This window comes from Zea mays, chromosome 8 (genome assembly GCF_902167145.1).
Source record: "Zea mays cultivar B73 chromosome 8, Zm-B73-REFERENCE-NAM-5.0, whole genome shotgun sequence".
Lineage (NCBI taxonomy): Eukaryota > Viridiplantae > Streptophyta > Magnoliopsida > Poales > Poaceae > Zea > Zea mays.
In genome coordinates this window covers 180,832,603-180,853,624 of record NC_050103.1, presented here as the reverse complement: position 1 = coordinate 180,853,624, position 21,022 = coordinate 180,832,603, and the positions used below count along the sequence as shown (strand labels likewise).

Sequence of the window (21,022 nt, the reverse complement as noted above, 5' to 3'; positions counted from 1 at the left end):
GGACAGAACCAATGTAAAAACACAAGTTTCCACTACGGACTGTCCGAAGGAAAAGCAAAGACCGTCCGAGCCCTCGCGCGGACTGTCCGGCCTCAGGCGCGGACCGTCCGGTCGGTAAGAAACCGAAAAACCCGAAGGTGACGGGTTCGGAGAAATGAATTATAGGGGGCCTCGCGGACCGTCCGGGGTGCACGACCGGACCGTCCGCGACTGGCTCTGTCTGACATCTGACGACGCATTAAATGCAATATAGCCGTTGATATAGCCGTTACTGCTGACCGTTGCATTTTCAGCCGTTGATCTACAGGGGCGGACCGTCCGGACCTGGCTCGCGGACCGTCCGCGCTCAGCAGAATGGCCCAACGGCTAGGAAGTGGTTGGTGGCTATAAATACAACCCCAACCACCTCCATTCAATATATCCAAGCATTCCAACCTTCAACATTCAATACAAGAGCTAGCAATCCATTCCAAGACACATTCAAAGCCTCCATCTCTCCAAGTTTCACAATTGAGAAAAGAGATCATTAGCGATTAGTGACTTGAGAGAGAAAGTGATCCGTGTGTCGTTTGTCGCTCTTGTTGCTTGGCTTTTTAATCGTGCTTTCTTGATTCTTTCATTGCGATCAAACTCACTTGTAATTGAGGCAAGAGACACCAATCTTGTGGTGATCCTTGTGGGAACTTTGTGTTCCAAGTGATTGAGAAGAGAAAGCTCACTCGATCCGAGGGATCGTTTGAGAGAGGGAAGGGTTGAAAGAGACCCGGCCTTTGTGGCCTCCTCAACGGGGAGTAGGTTTGCAAGAACCGAACCTCGGTAAAACAAATCTCCGTGTCTCACTTGCTTATTCGCTTGGGATTTGTTTTGCGCCCTCTCTCGCGGACTGGTTTATAATTCTAACGCTAACCCGGCTTGTAGTTGTGTTTATATTTGTAAATTTCAGTTTCGCCCTATTCACCCCCCTCTAGGCGACTATCAGATACTGGTGGCAACCACCGGTCCTCCCGCCCCATACCGGTGGTCGGAGCACCCGATTACTTTCGCTCGGGAGGATCAATGGCTCAACTTCGACCATCCAGGCAAATACCCGCTTCTCGTCGATCCGGTGATCCGAGAAAGCCGGGTAAAGAAGGTGCTAGTGGACGGGGGGAGCAGCATCAACGTCACTTTCCCCTGGACACTTCAAGGCTTGGGAGTTCACCTCAAAGAGCTCCACGAGTCGGACACTCCTTTCTTTGGCATCGTGCCGACGGAAGGGGAATACCTGCTGGGCCACATCTACATGCCGGTCACCTTCGGAACTCCGGAGAACTACCGAACCGAGTTCCTGAGGTTCGAGGTGACAAATTTCGACTGCGGGTACAACGCCATCATCGGGAGGCCGGGGCTGGCCAAATTCATGGCCATCCCGCACTATACATACATGATACTGAAGATGCCAGGACCGCAAGGAATCATAATTGTGCGCGCCGACTTCCAAGGCGCCGCAGAATGTTTCCGAGTGGCCATCCAAGCAGCCCTCACCACCAAGCCGTCAACGGTTCCTTCTACACCGGCGAACTCTAAGCCTGAGGAAGACCTCGCCGTACCGGCAAACGAAGCTCAGGCCGCGACCTCTATGCGGCCGACTGAAGAAACCAAGCGGATCAACCTGGGGTTTGCTGATGAGCGCAAGACGGCCATCATCAGCTCCAGTTTGAATGACAAATAAGAAAGCGCGCTCGTCCAGTTCCTTCCAGTTCCTGCAAGATAACCGAGACGTATTCGCATGGCAACCTGCGGATATGCCGGGAGTCCCGAGGGAGTTGGCCGAGCACAAATTGAAAGTCTATCCTCAGGCGAGGCCGATCCGGCAAAAGCTGCGTCGTTTCACGCCCGACAAGAGAGAGGTCATTCGTGCCGAGTTAGCTCGCTTGGTCGCGGCTGGATTTATTAGAGAAGTATTACACCCCGAGTGGTTAGCCAACCCTGTTCTTGTACTCAAAAAGAATAAAGTGGATTGGCGCATGTGCGTCGACTATACTGATCTCAACAAACACTGTCTGAAGGATCCCTTCGGGCTCCCGAGGATAGATCAGGTGGTGGATTCCACCGCTGGGTGTTCTGTGCTGTCTTTCTTAGATTGCTATTCCGGGTATCATCAGATTAGTTTGGCAAAAGAAGACGAGGAAAAAACGGCGTTCATCACCCCGTTTGGTGCTTTCTGTTATACCTCCATGTCGTTCGGCCTCAAAAACGCTGGAGCGACTTATCAGAGAGCCATTCGAACATGCTTAGTCGATCACTGGGGCAAGCGTGTGGAGGCTTACGTAGATGACGTGGTGATCAAAACGGAGAATCCGGAAAACTTCATCGAAGACTTACAACTGGTTTTCAACAGCCTGAGAAGATATAGATGGAAGCTCAATCCTGAAAAATGTGTTTTCGGGGTACCAGCAGGAAAGTTGCTCGGATTTATTGTCAGCCACCGGGGAATTGAGGCTAATCCAGATAAGATTGAAGCTATCATGAAGATGGAAGCTCCTCGGTCGCAAAAGAAGGTTCAGCGACTCACTGGATGTATGGCAGCCTTGAGCAGATTTATATCCAGGCTGGGAGAAAAAGGTCTGCCATTTTACAAACTACTCAAGAAGGTGGATAAGTTTCAATGGACTTCAGAAGCACAAGAAGCTCTAGACGCACTGAAGAAATTCCTGACAACACCACCAGTACTAAAACCGCCCCGGCGAGCTACGCCGACTCAACCGGCTGAAGATTTACTGCTATATATCTCTTGCACGACTCACGTGGTAAGCACTGCGTTGGTAGTCGAGCGAGTGGAAGAAGGGCATGCCTATCCGGTACAACATCCTGTTTACTTCATCAGTGAGGTTCTAGGCCCATCAAAGAAAAAGTATCCTCAGGTTCAGAAGCTATTATATGCAGTACTTCTAACTGCCCGCAAGCTGCGTCACTACTTTGACGATCACAAAGTCATAGTAGTTACTGGTTTTCCAATAGGGGACATTCTTCACAACAAGGAAGCCATTGGCCGAATAGCCAAGTGGGCTTGCGAGTTGGGATCCCATGATATCGAGTTCCGACCTCGCACTGCCATCAAAACTCAAGCACTGGTCGATTTCGTATCAGAGTGGACAGAACAGCAAGTTCCAGACAATCCAGAAACGACAGAAGTATGGCGAATGTATTTTGATGGCTCGCTGAAGCTGCAGGGAGCAGGAGCAGGGATTCTCTTCACTGCACCTGGAGGCGAACACCTCAAGTATGCTCTCCAGCTGCTATTCCCGGCCTCTAACAACGCAGCCGAGTATGAAGCTTTGATACACGGATTAAACATCGCCATATCACTGGGTATCAAGAGACTGATGGTATATGGAGATTCTCTGGTAGTCATCAGTCAGATAAACAAGGAATGGGATTGTTCAAATGATTCAATGGGAAAATACTGCGCTGTCGTCCGAAAGCTAGAAGATAAATTCGAGGGTCTGGAGTTTCATCATATAGAAAGAGATCAGAACACGGCGGCCGATGTACTGTCCAAGCTCGGATCCGGTCGGACTCAGGTCCCGCCCGGGGTCTTCGTGCAAGAAATTCTCCAGCCGAGCATCTCGACGGATCAAATAGAAGAGTGCAACATCATAGATCAACCCAAGTCAGACTCTGATGACTGGAGACAACCAATTATTAAGTATATAAAGAATGAAGAAGAACCAGATGACAAGAACTCGGCAGAGCGCATTGCCAGACAATCAGCTCACTATACACTCATTGGGGAGGTATTATACAGGAGGGGCGCGTCAGGCGTCCTCATGAAGTGCGTTCTCCCGTCCACCGGGAAGCAACTTCTGGAGGAAGTCCATGCAGGGCAGTGTGGAGTACACGCAGCATCCAGAACATTGGTCGAGAAGGTTTTCAGGTCAGGATTCTATTGGCCGACGGCGAAGAGCGATGCAGCCGAGTTAGTTCAGAGATGCGAAGCTTGCCAATACCTGTCAAAGCAACAGCATATGCCAGCACAGCAGCTACAGACCATACCAGTAACTTGGCCTTTCGCATGCTAGGGATTGGATATGATTGGACATTTCAAGAAAGCTCAAGGAGGATACACCCATGTATTGGTGGCAATTGACAAATTCACTAAATGGATAGAGTTCCAGCCCATTGCTTCTTTAACCTCTGCTAAAGCCGTAGAATTCATACAAAGCATAATATTCAGATTCGGGATACCAAACAGTATCATCACTGACTTGGGATCCAATTTCACCAGTTCAGAATTCTTTGACTTCTGCGAGCAAAAGAGCATTCAGATCAAGTACGCATCTGTAGCACATCCAAGAGCCAACGGGCAGGTTGAGCGAGCCAACGGGATGATATTGGAGGCACTCAGGAAAAGGGTCTTCGATAAGAATGAAAAATTCGCAGGAAAATGGATAAGAGAACTACCTTATGTCGTTTGGAGCCTGAGAACCCAACCTAGCCGAGCCCTGCATGGAAACACTCCTTTCTTCATGGTCTATGGGTCGGAGGCAGTGCTACCTGCTGACCTCAAGTTTGGGGCGCCAAGATTGATCTTCGAAAGCGTAGCGGAAGCTGAGGCCACCAGGCTGGAGGATATTGATGTACTTGAGGAAGAACGACTGAATGCAGTAATCCAATCAGCACGGTACCAGCAGACTCTAAGGCGCTATCACGATAAGGCTGTGCGGCAACGGTTCTTTTCAGTAGGAGACCTCGTCCTCCGCCGAATTCTAACGGGGGAGGGACGACACAAGCTATCACCCTTATGGGAAGGACCCTTCATGGTAGCAGAGGTCACTCGGCCCGGATCGTATCGCCTCACCCAGATGGATGGCACAGAAGTTGGGAACTCTTGGAACATAGAGCACCTCAGAAAGTTTTACCCCTAGCTGTATTTCAAAACAGCCGGGGCGACATGTACTCTGTAAAGTGGAAATATGTCATCAATAAAGATAGATTTCAAAGATACTCGGTTCGTTTACGATTGACTTGCATTCTTACTTAACTCGGGGTGACCACTATGCCCAACAAACGGAGCAACCGACTTAAGTCGGCAACGACTTAAGGCGGTGCAACATGCTCACGCTTACTTAACTCGGGGTGACCACTATGCCCAACAAACGGAGCAATCGACTTAAGTCGGCAACGACTTAAGGCGGTGCAACATGCTCACGCTTACTTAACTCGGGGTGACCACTATGCCCTGCAAACGGAGCAATCGACTTAAGTCGACAACGACTTAAGGCGGTGCAACATGCTCACGCTTACTTAACTCGGGGTGACCACTATGCCCTGCAAACGGAGCAATCGACTTAAGTCGGCAACGACTTAAGGCGGTGCAACATGCTCACGCTTACTTAACTCGGGGTGACCACTATGCCCTACAAACGGAGCAATCGACTTAAGTCGGTAACGACTTAAGACGGTGCAACATGCTCACGCTTACTTAACTCGGGGTGACCACTATGCCCTACAAACGGAGCAATCGACTTAAGTCGGCGACGACTTAAGGCGGTGCAACATGCTCACGCTTACTCAACTCGGGGTGACCACTATACCCTACTAACGGAGCTATCGGCTAAAGTTGGTGGTAGTTCAAGCCGATGCAGCATACTCACACCTATATAATGCAAGGGATGATTTCCATATCCCACGAACAAATTTCATAATCATCACGCGGCATTACCACAAATCTACGAACTAACAAATTCTGATACAATAAGGGAGTAATCATATCATTCGAATGATAAGCTGATGTCTTCTAACGAATACTTGATCATGCTAACCGCGCGCTAATAGCACGCGAAATGTTTCTTTATTTTCCAATGTCTTTCTCAGGAACGACTGACGAAGAAGGGCGATTCGAAGAATCGGGGGCAGCATTCACATCGGCTCTTATGTCTTCAGGGACAACCACGCCGGGTCTTCTCATCAAGATTCGTCCCGCCCGAATAGCCTTGTCCAGGGCTTTATCACGCTGAGCTTTGAAAGTGACAACAGTTTCTTCGGCAACTCTAGTAGCCAGCTGAGCAGCTTCTAACTCCTGAGCAATGGATTTCTTAGAAGCTCGGAGTCCCTTGATGGTGGCGTCCTTTGCTGATAGCAACTGTGTAAGGCGGGTCACTTCGTCCGAAGATTCTTGCAGCTTGCAACGCTGACTGTCCAGTTCTTCCATTGTAAAACGGTGGCTCCTCTCCAAGATGGTCAGCGAATTGCTAGAATCTCGGTACAATCTATCCAGATTGTCGCGAGAAGCAGCGAGGATACGTTTTTCTTCCTGCAGACAAAAATCAACTCCTTCAGAATCCAAGCAAGTAAAAAGAGCATGATAAGGCGAAGCACGGTTTTGAAAGTTACCTTTTCAGAGTCAAGCTGAGCATGAAGAGATGAACTCAGAGCGTTGGCGTCATCCAAAGCCGCGGAGACCTGACTCATTTCAGTCTGGCTCTGAGAATACCTCTCCTCGAAGTCAGCACACCGTCGAGCCATTTCAGCTTGATCTTGGGAATGTTTTTCCTCAAGAACTGCAATCTGCCGAGTCATTCCTATCAAGAGGTAATCAAAACGAAATGAGGTCAGAAGGTAAAACAATCCACGAACAAAGGCAAGGAAGAAGAAGAAAGGGCACTAACCAGCATTAGTTGCCTCCAACTCGGATACACGACGACGAAGCAACACCGGATTCCAACGCTCAAGAGATGAAGCCACTTCTGGGATGGAAGCACCCTACGACTTTAGCTGGCTGGCCATTCCATCCACCAAAGCCTGATAAGAAGAGCGGATGAACATAATGACAACAATTCATGCAACATAAAGATCAAACTAAAGCACAGCACAGCACCTGAAGGTTGGAAAAGAGCGAAGGGATCCCCAAGTCAGGAGAAATCAGCTGGTAACCAGGTACCAGACCACCACCCGAAGCAGCTTGCAGCAGACCAGCAGGAACGAGCTCAGTACATTCAACAGAGCCTAACGCCAGATCAGTGGGGATGCTGCCCTCTAAAGCGACCCCCCGATCCGGAGTTTGGGCCACCACCATACCGCCAGAGTGTGGAGGTGAACCCGCATGAACATCCATGGAAGTGCAGGAAGGAGACCTCGCTTGGACACCCTCGGGGGCTGGGTCAAAGTTGGCACTGCCCACTTGAGCCGGATCATCCCCGGCAACACCCTCGGGGGCTGGGCAGTGGCTTACACTCTTCACCCGAGCTAAGCCTTCCTCGGCGACATCCTCGGGGGCTGGGCGCGTGCCAGCACTATTCAAGGGGTCCAAGCTCTCTGCCGTAACCACCTCTAAGGTTGACGGGCCTTCAGCAACTTCCATGGGATCAGGACAATCCAAGTCAGCATCCCGACCCTCGAGATCATGCTCTAAGGTCGACGAGGCACGGGATGACCTCAACCCAGCATCTGGCACGGCTGCACAAGTCTCTGTCACATCAACATCCACAGGTTCTGACAACAAGTTCTCCGGGACCATATCCTCTAGAGTTTGATCAAAGTTGGCCATGGACAGTTCTTGCAGACCAATAAGGGCAGACAAAGCAGGAGAAGGAACTCCACTACTTCCACCGCTAGCGACGAACTGCCGACTGTTTTTCCGAGTTAATGGAGTTTCATTTTCTTCCTCCTCATCTTCCACAGTAACAGCGCAAACAGCATCCTCATTGGGGTCAGCAGCAGACAAAGCACACCCATTGGGATCAATGTCAGCAAGGCCAGTTGCAGTCATTTCTTCAGCAGCAGGAGCTAAGGTACTGGCGTCCTCGTCAAAGCTGGATACTCGCCGGAGGTGTCTTCTCTTTTTCTTCTGCTCATCAGCAGAAGGCTCAGGATGACTAGTTCGACTAGGGCGCCTCGGGCGAGTACTGACAGGTTTCGGGACATCCAAGGTTGTATCAACCTCTGGAAGGGGCACCACTGCCAACGTACCATCAGGAGCAGCATCAGATGAATCCTCAGCTAGCAGATCAAGCATGTCATTTATGTCTGCATCACTAGGGTTCAGGGGCACTTCGAAATAAATCTGTCGTTCATCATCAGGTATCTCCCCGAGCGAAGCAACCAAAGTACAGACCTCTTCAGCAGAGGGTCGCACTTTAAGACCCAAATTGCTATCAGTCACGGGCGGATTGGACACAAAAAGGGTGAAAGCTTTGGGAGAAGGTAGGTTCCAAGCCGAGTATGCCACTGGAGCACCAACATTCGAAACTTTACCCCTGAGGATCATCTCAAGTCGGCTTACCAAGTCAACAGAAGGAATTCTCCTATTGGTAACTCGGGTTGAGTCGGCCAGCCCTCGATACAGATATGCCGGATAGGCCCTGTCTTTCAGCGGCTGAATGTTCTTGAAAACAAAATCTGTGACCACAGCTTCGGTAGTCAGACCTCTCTCTTTCAGTAATCCGACTTCAGTAAGCAACACGCCTGCCTCGGCCACTTCTTGATCCGTGGGGGGCTCAGTCCAACTCGGAGTACGAACGTCTGGCTGTCTTCCCGACCGGGAGGGGAGAGAATTTCCATAATTGTCAACTATAAACCACTCCAGACGCCAACCTTTAATGCTATCTTTGAGGGGTATCTCGAGATACTCGGTCTTCCGCCCACGACGCATCTCCAAACTGGCACCTCCGACCAACTGATGCTGCCCCCCGGCCATCCCAGGACGGCAGTGATACAGATACTTCCATAAACCGAAATGCGGCAGCACGCCGAGATAAGCTTCGCAAAGGTGAACGAAAATGGAGATTTGGAGAATGGAATTAGGGTTCAAATGAGTCAGGTTGATGTGATAAAAATCAAGGAGGCCACGGAAAAAAGGAGAGATGGGAAGGCCGAGGCCGCGGAGAAGGAAAGGAGCGTAAACTACTGACTCGTAGGTATCTTCGATTGGGACAGTAGTCCCGTGGCAAATCCGCCAAGAACAGAGTTCCCGCGGAGGAAGAACCCCGATGGAGACCAGACGGAGGAGCTCAGCTTCAGAAATAACAGACATATGGTTACCTGCGAAGGGTAACTGACTGTTGGGGTCGATTGCGGGGATCACTGCAGCAGACGAGTTCGCAGTTTTCCTTTTGGGCGCCATCTAGCTTCTCACTGGCAAGCAGAGTAGGAGGCGAGTGGCAGAGGAGATTCAGATGCGGGAATGCAAGAACTAGGGCACGGAAAGCAAAGGCGGCTAAAAGCGCAACTCTTATGGGATATTCTTGAGCCAGATACCGCTTCGAAAAGTGCCCAGTCATCACCCAGCAGTTATTTCCGGAAAAGTCGGCATGCCACCTCACCACTCGGATATTATCCTCAAAATAACCCGCGCGGCTGGCTAGTACTCGGCGCTGCCTCTAAGGCGCTAACCCCGTATTCAATCGCTCGGCATTACTTCTAAAATGCCGACGTCGACCTTCAAATCACTCAGCGTTGCTTCTAAAACGCTGACCCCGTATTCTATCGCTCGGCATTACTTCTAAAATACCGACGCCGACCTTCAAATCACTCAGCGTTGCTTCTAAAACGCTGACCCCGTATTCTATCGCTCGACATTACTTCCAAAATGCCGACGCCGACCTTCAAATCACTCAGCGTTGCTTCTAAAACGCTGACCCCGTATTCTATCGCTCGGCATTACTTCTAAAATGCCGACGCCGACCTTCAAACCACTCAGTGTTACTTCTAAAACGCCGACGCTGACCTTCAATCACTCGGCGCGGTTTCTAACACGCCGACCTCGTGTTCAATCGCTCGACGTTACTTCTAAAAACGCCGACGCCGACCTCCAATCACTCGGCGTTGCCTCTAAAACGCTGAACTTGTATTCTATCGCTCGGTATTACTTCTAAAATGCCGACGCCGACCCTCAGTCACTCGACGTGGCCTCTAAAACGCTGATCTCGTGTTAGATTGCTCGGTGTTACTTCTAAAACGCTGATGTCAACTTTCAATCGCTCGGCGTTGATTCTAAAGCGCCGATACCGACTACAATATTACTCGGCAGCTACTTCTGGAAGCGTCAATGTGATGCGCAAGTTATTCATCTACAATATCAAAAGAACCAGTTCAACAATCAGAGAAAGCGAACCATCGAGATGGGGCCAACGACAGTTCTTCATTAAGGGGAAGTTAATAAGTTTACAAACCAACTCTTCACGAGTTGGTGCTTCCCTACTTCTACTCTACATTACTACTACTACTAAACTACACTATACTACTCTACATTACTACTACATTATTCTAACTATACTAATATCTAAAGACCAGTGGCGTTTAGCCACTGGCCCTGCCGCCGCTGCCCTTGCCGCCGCCGCCTCCGGTGCTGCCCACGCTGCTGCCGCCCTTGGTGCCACCCTTGCCGCCGCTGCCTCCGCCGCCGTTGCCGCCATCACCGTCGCCGTCGCCACCGTCGTCGTCGTTGCCGTCGTCGTCGTCGTCATCCTCGTCCTCGCCGCCGTCCGAGTCCTCCTCGTCCGAGGAGAACTCAGACTCATCCGAGCCCTCGAGCCCGGAGCGCTCGACGGCCCGGATGTACGTCCAGACCTCCACCGCAAGCCCCTGGGAGTCGTCTGAGTCATCAGACGAGTCACGCAGGGGGATGGGAGCCGGAGACCCCTCGGACTTAGAGGAGAACTCCTCCTCTGAGTATTCCGAGTCACCAAACTCCTCCGACGGAGGAGTCGGCTCACGCTTGCGTTTGTTGTTCTTGCCCATGGTGGAAGCTTTGAGAGAGAAGAAAGGGAAGAAGCAGAGAACAGCAAAGGATGCGAAAAAACCAGAGGAGCAAGGGCGTTATTTATAGAAAGGAAAGGCAACCGCTCACTTCCAACCGCGGTCACTGAACAGTCGCAAAGCATTCAATAAGCACTCCCATCCATCTGAAGACACGTCAGACGGCGGACGCCGTTTCATGCAACACTACACCCATTGGGACTCCAGTCAACAGCGCAAAGGATATGATTACACTAGCCGTCCCATCACATTACTACTCAGAAGTAGCCGGCTAAAACACTCAGCGTACCAAGCCGTCCCTTGCCCACACCCATTGGGGAGGGGACGCCCAGGAATTATCAGTATATTTTTCAAAACGGTCACATCCGTGCAGGGCATGCAGTAAATACTTCAAGACAAAAATAAGATATCAGTAAGGATCAGAGGAAAGCCAAATATAGCCAGCAAAAGTACAAGATATGACCGACAGAAGCGATGTGAGGACTAGACAGAGGACGTCCATCAAACGTCCAATCAAGCTGCAGAAGCAAATAAACTGCATTACCTAGCAAGATATGGACGGATTGCAAACTCGGCTACTAAAGACAAAATATATGCTGACCTCTACAGCAAAATTTTGATGACATAATGCTGACCTCCAAAGCATAATGCGAATAGCTTCATGCCAATTTTTTCAAGCAAAAGGAAGACCTTCGAATGGATTATCCTTAAAAAAAATCCATTTGAAGGTCGGGGGCTACACCCATTGGGTGCACCTCCGGTGCACCCCATGGAGTATCATTCTAAACCGATATAGCGCCGATTTCTAAGGCGTGGGGCAAGACTGAAAAGACCAATCCCCAACCGAGATGCAGGGGCGCGAATGGAGATAACCTTTAGAGAAGACCTTCGAGTAGATTATCTTCTAAAAATCTACTCAAAGGTCGGGGGCTACACCCATTGGGTGCACCTCCGGTGCACCCAATGAAGTCCAGAATCTTACAATCCAAAATGCCGACCTCTAAGGCACAAGCACAAAGCTAAACTTTGGTCGAACGAGTGATCAGAGCAAGAGAAGATAGCAGGGAGTCATTTTTTGGACCTTGGATCTTTGAGTTGATTACCTCTAAATCAACCCAAAGATCGGGGGCTTGTGGGGGATAGATATCCCCTGGGTCCACTAAAGAAGTAAAAGGCCTCACGAAAGGCCCAAGGGCCCAATAAATTCGTAAGGTCATTTCTTTCGTGGGCCTAGGGAAAGGCAACCAACAAAGAAGAGAAGACGTGAGACTGGACTGGTGCAAACCCGGACGGCCCACAACGTCGGACGAATGGATCGCAACAGAGACCCGACTTTCCCGCGCTGAAGCCCCCATGCAACGGAGCCATGCGAGGATAAGTCGGCGAAGGTTACGTAGGGATAAATTCAAGAGGTTCACTATCTTTTAGCTACTTGTTGTTATCATACCTACATGTACTGCCCCACGGTCGAATATATAAGGCCTAGGGGGCACCCCTTCAGATCGATCGACCCTGTGTTATTTAGCCACCCACGAAAACTCTCTGCGCCTTCTATCCAGAGAGCCCTCTTGTAACCACGCTCATATACTCACCAGGACGTAGGGTGTTACGCACTTCTAAGCGGCCCGAACCTGTAAATCTTGTCCATTGTCCCTCGTGCGATCGGCACGAACCATTTTGCTACAGTCGTCGACACCGTCCTACTCCTAAAAATACCTTGAGGGGCAACCCCGGGTGTGCGGTCGGACCCAAAACACCGACACACGTCGTCACCCAGAAGAAGTGTGGCCCCAGTGGTGGAGGTGAGGTCGTTCCCTGTCGCGCTGTAAGTGGCTCCCCTCCTTTATCTACCTCCTCTGCCTGTAACTTTCCTCTTCCCTCTCCCAGTTGAAAACCCTAGCTACCAAAATCTGGTTTATGCCTCATGGTTTGCCTCACCGCTCCCGCCTCTCCTTCTCTAAATCTATTTTCGGTGTGTCATATGTTATTTTTGTGTTCCTTGTAGTGCTGCTCCACCAAAGGGTCGGTGATGGCACATGCGACCTAAGAATGTGGTTCCCTTTCCATGTGCAGAGTTTGAGGGTAAGTTGTCAATTAGCCTTCCTTTGACATGTGTGGCTAGGGTTATCAGTACTCTACTCGCTCTTCTCAACCATCCAATGTTCGGTCCGAAATATTTGATAGAAGGCTTGAAATAGGGAGTGCACAACTCTACATAATGTTGCCATGTGTAGTTAAATTCTAGTTGTAAACATTTTCAAACTGCAAACATATACATATGCTAGATACTCCTAAAGTTGTGTGGGGACTATGTTTCGTTTACTTAGATTGTTGACCTTTGTTGTAATCAGTGTGGTACAAGTATCATGGTGAATACGAGCTTGAACAGTCTGGTAAGTCATTTTAAGGAGAGCATAATGACATGTACATGATGTGGTACAAGTATTATGGTGCGTACGAGCTAGAACAGTTTGGTAGGCTGTCCTCCTCCCGCCTCCTCGCGCGCTTTCATGCAGTCTCCAACCTAGGCCTTTGGTGCTTCAACCTATGGTGAGGGCCACCGTTGCCCAACGAGGGCCATGCTCGTCGCATATGCGTCTACTCTGTCGCACACTCCGAATGGTAGGGACTAAGAGAGAAGAAAGTAGATAAAGAGATACTCCCTCCGTTTCTTTTTATTTGTCGCCGGATAGTGCAAAATTACACTATCCAGCGACAAATAAAAAGAAACGGAGGGAGTAATACACAAGGCCCGATTTAAGATGGGCGGAACTGTACCAAATATCATCAGATCCATTGATGAAGTTGTTTCATAATATTTTTTAACTTTTTTTATATTACAAATTACCTTTTGAGTTGATAAAGCTCTCCTAAACAAGCAAACCTTTCGTGATCGGCTGAGCGAAGCACCTGCCCACTGGCCACCTTATCCACACATCAAGCTGGTCCCACGGGCCTGGCTCGAGGTTCTTCTCACTAGACGCAAAGGGCCCTTGGTTAGTCTCGAGGATCGCGTTAATTAACTGCTAATCCAATCGCAGAGACTTAATGGCGTCATGTGCGTGTGTGTGTGGTGGGTGGGGGGGTGGGGGGTACGCGCGAGTAAACAAGCGCAATGGGTCTATTGTCTGGTGCCAGCGTGCGTGCCGGTGCCGTGCCAACGTGCGGACCGGTTCTTGCTCCGCGTTTCGCGAAACCGACGAGTTTTTCTTTTATTTTTTTTATCGAGGATAACGAAACTGTAGGACAGTGGCGAATCGGTGAGAATATTGTTGGAGTTACCAGTATTAACTTTGTTATATAATATAAAATTTCTTGAACTTTAATAGTATTTTGTTAAAGGATTTAAAATTTTTATTGTGTCTGCTGACCCAACAAACATAACCAAATTTGGCCGCTGCAGGACAAGGACCCGGGCCGCGCCGATGATCATGGATGGATCAATCGACCAGCTCGTCGGTCGGTCGCTGGAGATCTCAATCATTCGGGATGAGAATACTTGTTTAATTCGGGCGTCGTCACGCTTTAATCCGCATCGCAGTCCCGTACTAATCTGGGATCCCGACTCGTTCTCGGTGACGAAGGGGACGTGCAAAGGAAAAAAATCTTGCTGAGCTCCGCGCTATGCGACTGACAGTTTGACACCAGAGATATGAAAAGCAAAATCTACTTTCATGCTTGGGTCCACGGTTTACAATTTAGTTTTTACTGTTCAAAGTTTCTTTTTTTTACCAAAGTTTGACTTCTGTATTTTTTGAATTATGAACTGAAATATATAGTTTCCTGGACCCATATTTCACTTTTCTGTGCGGCAATAGGGGTGACAATGGGCTATAATATCTACACTATAAAATTGAAGGACCGGATCGGATTAGGATCGAACTCTATTTCTATCAATTTTTGAATAAAAAATTGTCTAGGGCCCTAAGGAATTGTGAAAAAAACATTTGTATCGCGACTCATTACCACCCCTAGACGGTGTAGACGCGCGGTAGTATGTTGTGCGTGAAATTGTGCTAGTTTTTCCATCGTTCGCTTCCACTTTTGGCCGAATCCCGACGATGGGTTAGCTGGCAGAAAGAAATTACGACGGCACAGGGACGAACTGAGAGGGGGCAAAGTGGGCCATAGCCCCACTCTATCTATCCTTTTATATCTAATGTTTATTTACAATTAATTATAGAAAAAATAAAGATTTAAATGAGCTAAAACAGTCATATTTTAGGCCTCCTCGTGGTTTGGTACAATCCTTTCGACTCTCGTCCTATTTCTCGGACCAGTCCTTGTATATGTTAAGAACTATAACGATCCAACCGCCATGACCGTGTCGTCTAGACTCGTGTTATCAATGATCTAACTAACATGACCATGACGTATATAAATATTACACTCGAGATCAATACAAAACGTTGATCTAATCACTCTTACAACATCAGTCCGTCAGGCCCCATACTTCCCGATGTCACCCCAGTCCGTCCCGATGCCCCGTTTTCATTGTCGCCGGCTACCATCACCCTTGCCAACGTGTGACATCGATGCCCCCTACCCCCTTCCTAGTGCACTTGCCCCGCTCGTCGTCGTCATCGCGACGAAGGCCCGCACGGTGGGCTTGGTCTCGCTCGTTGTGACGACGCTACCTGTAGCTCGCGAACCAACAAGTCTTGATCCTCAGCTGGAGACATCGCCTGGCCGCCGCCACTTTCACGACGTCCCTGTCCTTCAATGAGATCAACATTTGATATGGTACACATGGCTTCAATTCGATCAACAAGAATTTAGGGGCATGTTTGCAGTTTTTTCATTGTTCTTTTTTCACCAGGCTGTGTCATGATACACTACACGATGGTTCACTTACAGCGACCTACGGTTGGTTGCTAAAACGGCCTTCAGCGACCTACGGTTGGTCGCTAAAAACTTTTAGCGACCCATAAAGATGGTCGCTGTAAGTGCCGTCGCTAAAGGCTTTAGCGACCGACATCTTTTTAGCGACCGACCGTCCGTTGCTAGTATTGTATATTTAGCGACCAACCATGGGTTGCTGTACTATAGATTTAGCAACCAACCGTAAGTCGTCATATTATACATTTAGCAACCAACAGAAAGTCGTCCTTTTTACAGTTGTTAGTAATAATAATATATATTTAATTAAGCACCACAAATCGCAGATTTTTATACACAAACCATAAAGACATACACAGTTAATCAGTATACCAGTCATAGATCCATCACATAAACACAAAAGCACCACAATTATATATTCACAAAATCATCACAATTATAATACCATTCACAACTAGATCATTTACATATAGCTAGTTAGATCATTCACAAAAGCTCCAGAGATGATCAGTCACAAAAGCAACACAGCGACATCACTCCAGCTTGAAGCAGTTCAAAAGCCCACAACCACATCACTAATGTTTCATATCACTCCAGCTATTGTTCAAAAGCCCACAACTACATCACTCTAGCTGCTCCAGAGCTGATCAGTCACAAAATCACCAAAGCTACACTAATGCTTCAAGCAGTTCAAAAGCCTTTAGACAACCACTCCAGCTTCTTGTATCCTCTTGTTTTAAGGTACAAGCTTTCTTTGTCCAGAACACCCTAGAAAAAAGTACATCAAATTAGTGCGAGGCAAAACTTATGCACCAACTTCAGCTGGTGCAATCAAGGTTAATCATCATTAAGTTGATGGCTCATATAAATATAAACATAAACAAGATAAGATATAAACCTCATCCTCAGCAGCATGAATGAAAATATTGAATACCTTATATTGAATACCATAGTACAAGGAATCAGTCGAGCACGGACATCATAAATGATTGGTCATTCAAACCATGGAATCATAAAGTGAAGAATGACACTCTAGTGAAGAATGACACTTGGTGTGAATGAGCGGACCTTTTCAAATGGCACTCTAGTGAAGAGGTAGGTTGTAGTCATTGCCCCCAATTTCTCCGACCACGAAGAGGGACTTCCTCATTATGTCAGAATTACTAGTGACAGAATTACAACATTTCTAGTGGTTAGGCATTATTGGTCCGAGCAAGTTACTATTATATTGATTTTAGCATGTGTCGTCCCATGTGATCAGTACAGTGCAGTTTGGTTTATCCTATCACTAGCAAATTGCATAGCATATGTACAAACAATATTCATTTGTGTAGTATATACCTTGCAGCCTGTCCAGAAGAGGTGAAGCAAATGATGACTAATGCCTTAACTTTGATTGCAGCTCGCACCTAGAAAAGTAGTTGTGGTATTTTAGACAACAAAAATCAATTTTTTAATAGTGATATGACATTTAAAGACAGAAAAAATGTCAGGAATCTGAGGAATACCTAAACACACCAGAGGTAACCCACAAATGGTATTTGTATATAATTGGTGGACATGTATAATGCACAACGCCATAAGCAATAAAAAAGACGGATTGTCTGTTTTGTCACATACATGTAAGTGGCAAGAATATGAGTGAGATGAAACTGTGCAACTATTAAGAAACAACTAAAGCATGAAAAGATGATTTGAGAATATATTAGGGCAATCAAACACAAGATAATCATCATCCAAGTTCTCTAGCTGTTCATGAAACCAATCATCCAAGCTGTCTTTAAGGTGCCTGAGGTTTCGTTAAGGAAATAGAAATTAAAAGCATAAAAACCTAGCAGAACAAACTCCATGAACATAAGGAACAATAACTTCATGAATTACTACATTGTCATAAGTAAGCTATATTAGTTCTTGAGCCAATCCATCCTACAACATTCTGCCCATCAGTTTACAACCAGTGATTGCATGGCCACGTTTTATAGGGATTTTATTCTAATGGTCAAAGTAATGACCAGTATAATTTGAAATTTGAGAAGATTGAGAACATTGATGCCGATGCTCCAAGATGTGTAGATGTATTGTCCGAACTTAACACCACCATTCCCTTCTTCCTTCAAGTGGCGTGAAACAAGCCCCATATGGAGAACAAACGATGAAAATGTTGTCTTAAATGTTTTCTCCAACTGAAAAACTGCAAAGGTACATGTAATATATTTATGTCTCAATATATCATGATCATAAAAAGATAAAAGTTCAAATAAACCAGCTATTAAAAGCTCAAGCACACCTATCATTATACTGATTTCTGCCTTGACAAATCACTCAACCTTTGGTTTTGCGCAAGCTACAAAATTAATTCTCACCATAAAAAATAAAATGTGTACCAGTAGAAACGGTGTATCTTTGGCAGGTGCCGTCCACTAACATGTACTTGTGCACCTCGGCATGGATCATCTCCTACATCGCTGCCACCAGCTCGCCATTGAACGGGTACAACGACTGAGATGGAGCTGCCTACGTAGGAAAGGTTGGATGGAGGAGACTGCAGCGACATGAGCACGAGGGAGAGATATAGAAAAGAAATGCTAAGTTTACTCTTCACTATAGCTTAATGAACATTCAACAAAAACATTTTTGGACTTAAAATGATATTCATTTTCCAAAGATGTTTTATTATGGTTAAATATATTTGTAAATGCAGTACGTCCCCTTGTACCCATTTTGATCCGTGAGACGGAATGTTTTCAACCTTATAACATGAAAAATATATAGAATCAAAGCATTTTTTATTATCAGTGTTATGTTACTAATATTCCTGTGATATTTTTCCTAAAGGACATGCAATTTTTTGATTGTTTGGAACTAAAAACAAAGTGAATAGCAGAACCAAATCCTATTGTACCAAAGTCTATTACAGGTTGTACCAATATCTAAATGAGTAGTTGAACCTGCACATACCTATCTTGGGGTTGGGCGGTTCTGGTGGTGGATCGTTTAGACGGTGATCCACCAAGCACCGAAAGATGGAGAGGTGTGTTCTTTTGACAGAAAAAACAAATAAGATTAATAAAACATAATAATGGATATTCAGCTATATTTAACTACCTGACTACAGAATAGTTTTCAGATCATCCAAAGAGCGGTCATTGTTGCCAGCTACGACAACTATATTCTGCTATATACAACAAACTCATTTCTGCTCAAGCCAGAAAGTAGTGTCGCAATCTATCCATATTATTAGCATCAAGAATTGAAAGTAACTAAATTAAGACATACTAAATGAACATAAAATACACGGAAAAACTAAAATCACATGAGTATACAAATTAACCTACAAACCAAACTGAGACCACAACCACATAGTAAATCTAAGAGAAGAAAAAAATTATGTGATTGGAAACAATGAACATGTGTTTGAAAGTGCAGGGGCGATACACGTATAGAAATTATCCATCGGCTGGATGACTAATAAAGCAGAGCAGTACCTGAAACTGAAGAAAGCTCCTCTGACAGGCATAGCATTCTAGTTTTTATCTTTCATACTAATATCTATCACATCTGAAATTTGATTGTAAAGAGACAGGAGTTGTAGAAAGAGAAAAACTAAAGGAAAAATGAATAATACGAATTACAAAATGTAGAACATACACTTTACAAAATATGCACAATCCAGTTCTATTTCAAATATGTGTTAAAATAAATCATATTGCAAGCGATCTAAAAGGTACATGTAGAACATACACTTTACATGTAGAACAAAATATGCACAATCCAGTTCTATTTCAAAATGTAGAACATACACTTTACAATCAAGAACTAAAAATGGTAGCAGAGGGAACACCATCAGAGCATGTCCTCTAGTAGGCGAGCAAACCATCCTGTCTCCCTAAGGTCAGCGTGAGGGGTAGAGCTCTAGGAGTTGTAAGGGCAGGGGGTCGGTACCTTGCCGCTCCCAGAGGGGTGGATGTCGATCTCTGTGTAGCCCATGGTGGTGCGATGGGAACGCACGCTTCGTCAATCCTTGCTTGCTGCCACAGCTCAAATCTGCCCGGACACTACAACTGGCAACGAATCAAAGGGAGGGCGCAGGAGCAGAACGCCGGACGATGGTAGCAATGGAGCGGACGCCGGGAGCAGTGGAGGCGTGGAGCGGACGCCGGGAGGCGGGACCAGTGGACGGCGGGCTGCGGCAGGCGGCGGCCGAGCAGTGGAGACTGGAGAGGCTCTAGGGTTGGCTGGTGGAGTGGTGGGCACCTGGGCGGTCTCGGGCTCTCGGTTGCCTGCGGACTAGCAGTGATTGCAGGCGGCGGCCGAGCAGTGAACGACCAGGTGACTGGGCTGTGGCTGGCTAAGTGGGCCAAGTGGCTATTGGGCTGGTGAGTGATGTGTGTTTGGTTTTTTTCTATTCGGGTTACGCGATATAAAAATCGAACCCTAACTCGATAACCGAATAGGTACGATCTGTGGACCGAACCCGAAAACCGAAACCCAAAAAACCAACCAATTCGGTCTATTTAGGTTCGGGTTCGGTTCGGGTTCGATTCACGGGTGTAAAATGCCCAGCCCTACCAGTGGTCGGAGACCGCCCCCCAGTTCGGTTCACGGGTGTAAAATTTACCAAATAAATAATAAACATTTGAATAAATTATTACGAATGCAAATAAATAATAAATACTTGAAACGACTTTCAACTCGAATCTAATATCATATAAGCACAAAGAACACAGTTGTATACTATAGTTATGTCCATACATAAACAAACCATGAAATAAACATACAAGCAATATTAAAAAGAAATAAATCACCATGCAATTTAGTGATCAATGTTTACTTGTTTTAATTAATTTTTAGTCACTAACATCTACAGGTACGTTCAGGCTATAAGATTTGATAGTGATCCTTGCTCTATAGCGACCCACCACTAGTCCCCGACGACATCTATAGCGACCAACCATAAGTTGTTAAATTTCTAGACTTTTAGCGACCAACCGACCGTTGCTACAAAAGGATTTAGCGACCGACCGTCGGTCCCTAACATTTAGCAACCAACAGTTGGTACCTAATAAGGGTCGCTAAAGATCAACCGTCGTGTAGTGATATAAAATTTGAATCCTATACCACGCTAGTTTTTTACCATCATGTTTGATTTTTTCATGTAGTCTTTTTAACCTGTATGAATTGTACACATGGCTTCAATTCGATCAACAAGAATTTAGGGGCATGTTTGCAGTTTTTTTCATAGTTTTTTCACCAGGTTGTGTCATGATATAAAATTTGAATCCTATGCAACGCTAGTTTTTTTACTACCATGTTTGATTTTTTTCATGTAGTCTTTTTAACCTGTATGAATTGTCCACCCAGTTGGGATAAAGTTTGGACTCTTGGAGAGCGGCGGCCTACGGAAGAGGACATGATGCGCACAGTACAATACTTGATAGTTGGACTG

The 21,022-nt window shown here is 46.7% G+C and overlaps 1 pseudogene across 3 annotated transcripts; it reads right to left on the bottom strand.

Moving 5' to 3' along the window:
* Positions 1 to 15,993: 15,993 nt before the first annotated feature.
* LOC100501843 (ubiquinol-cytochrome C chaperone - pyruvate kinase pseudogene) lies at positions 15,994 to 19,836 on the bottom strand (annotated as a pseudogene). Of its 3 annotated transcripts, NR_182532.1 has the most exons (7): positions 19,519 to 19,813; positions 19,062 to 19,134; positions 18,535 to 18,614; positions 17,961 to 18,090; positions 17,085 to 17,180; positions 16,918 to 16,985; positions 15,995 to 16,344 (listed from the first exon to the last, which is right to left on the bottom strand). The product of NR_182532.1 is annotated as a ubiquinol-cytochrome C chaperone - pyruvate kinase pseudogene, transcript variant 3 (transcript). The 3 variants fall into 3 exon arrangements; NR_147837.2 differs by having other exon boundaries at positions 17,961 to 18,086; positions 18,535 to 19,816; NR_182531.1 differs by having other exon boundaries at positions 15,994 to 16,344; positions 16,918 to 17,767; positions 17,961 to 18,118; positions 18,535 to 19,836.
* Between the last annotated feature and the right edge of the window lie 1,186 nt (positions 19,837 to 21,022).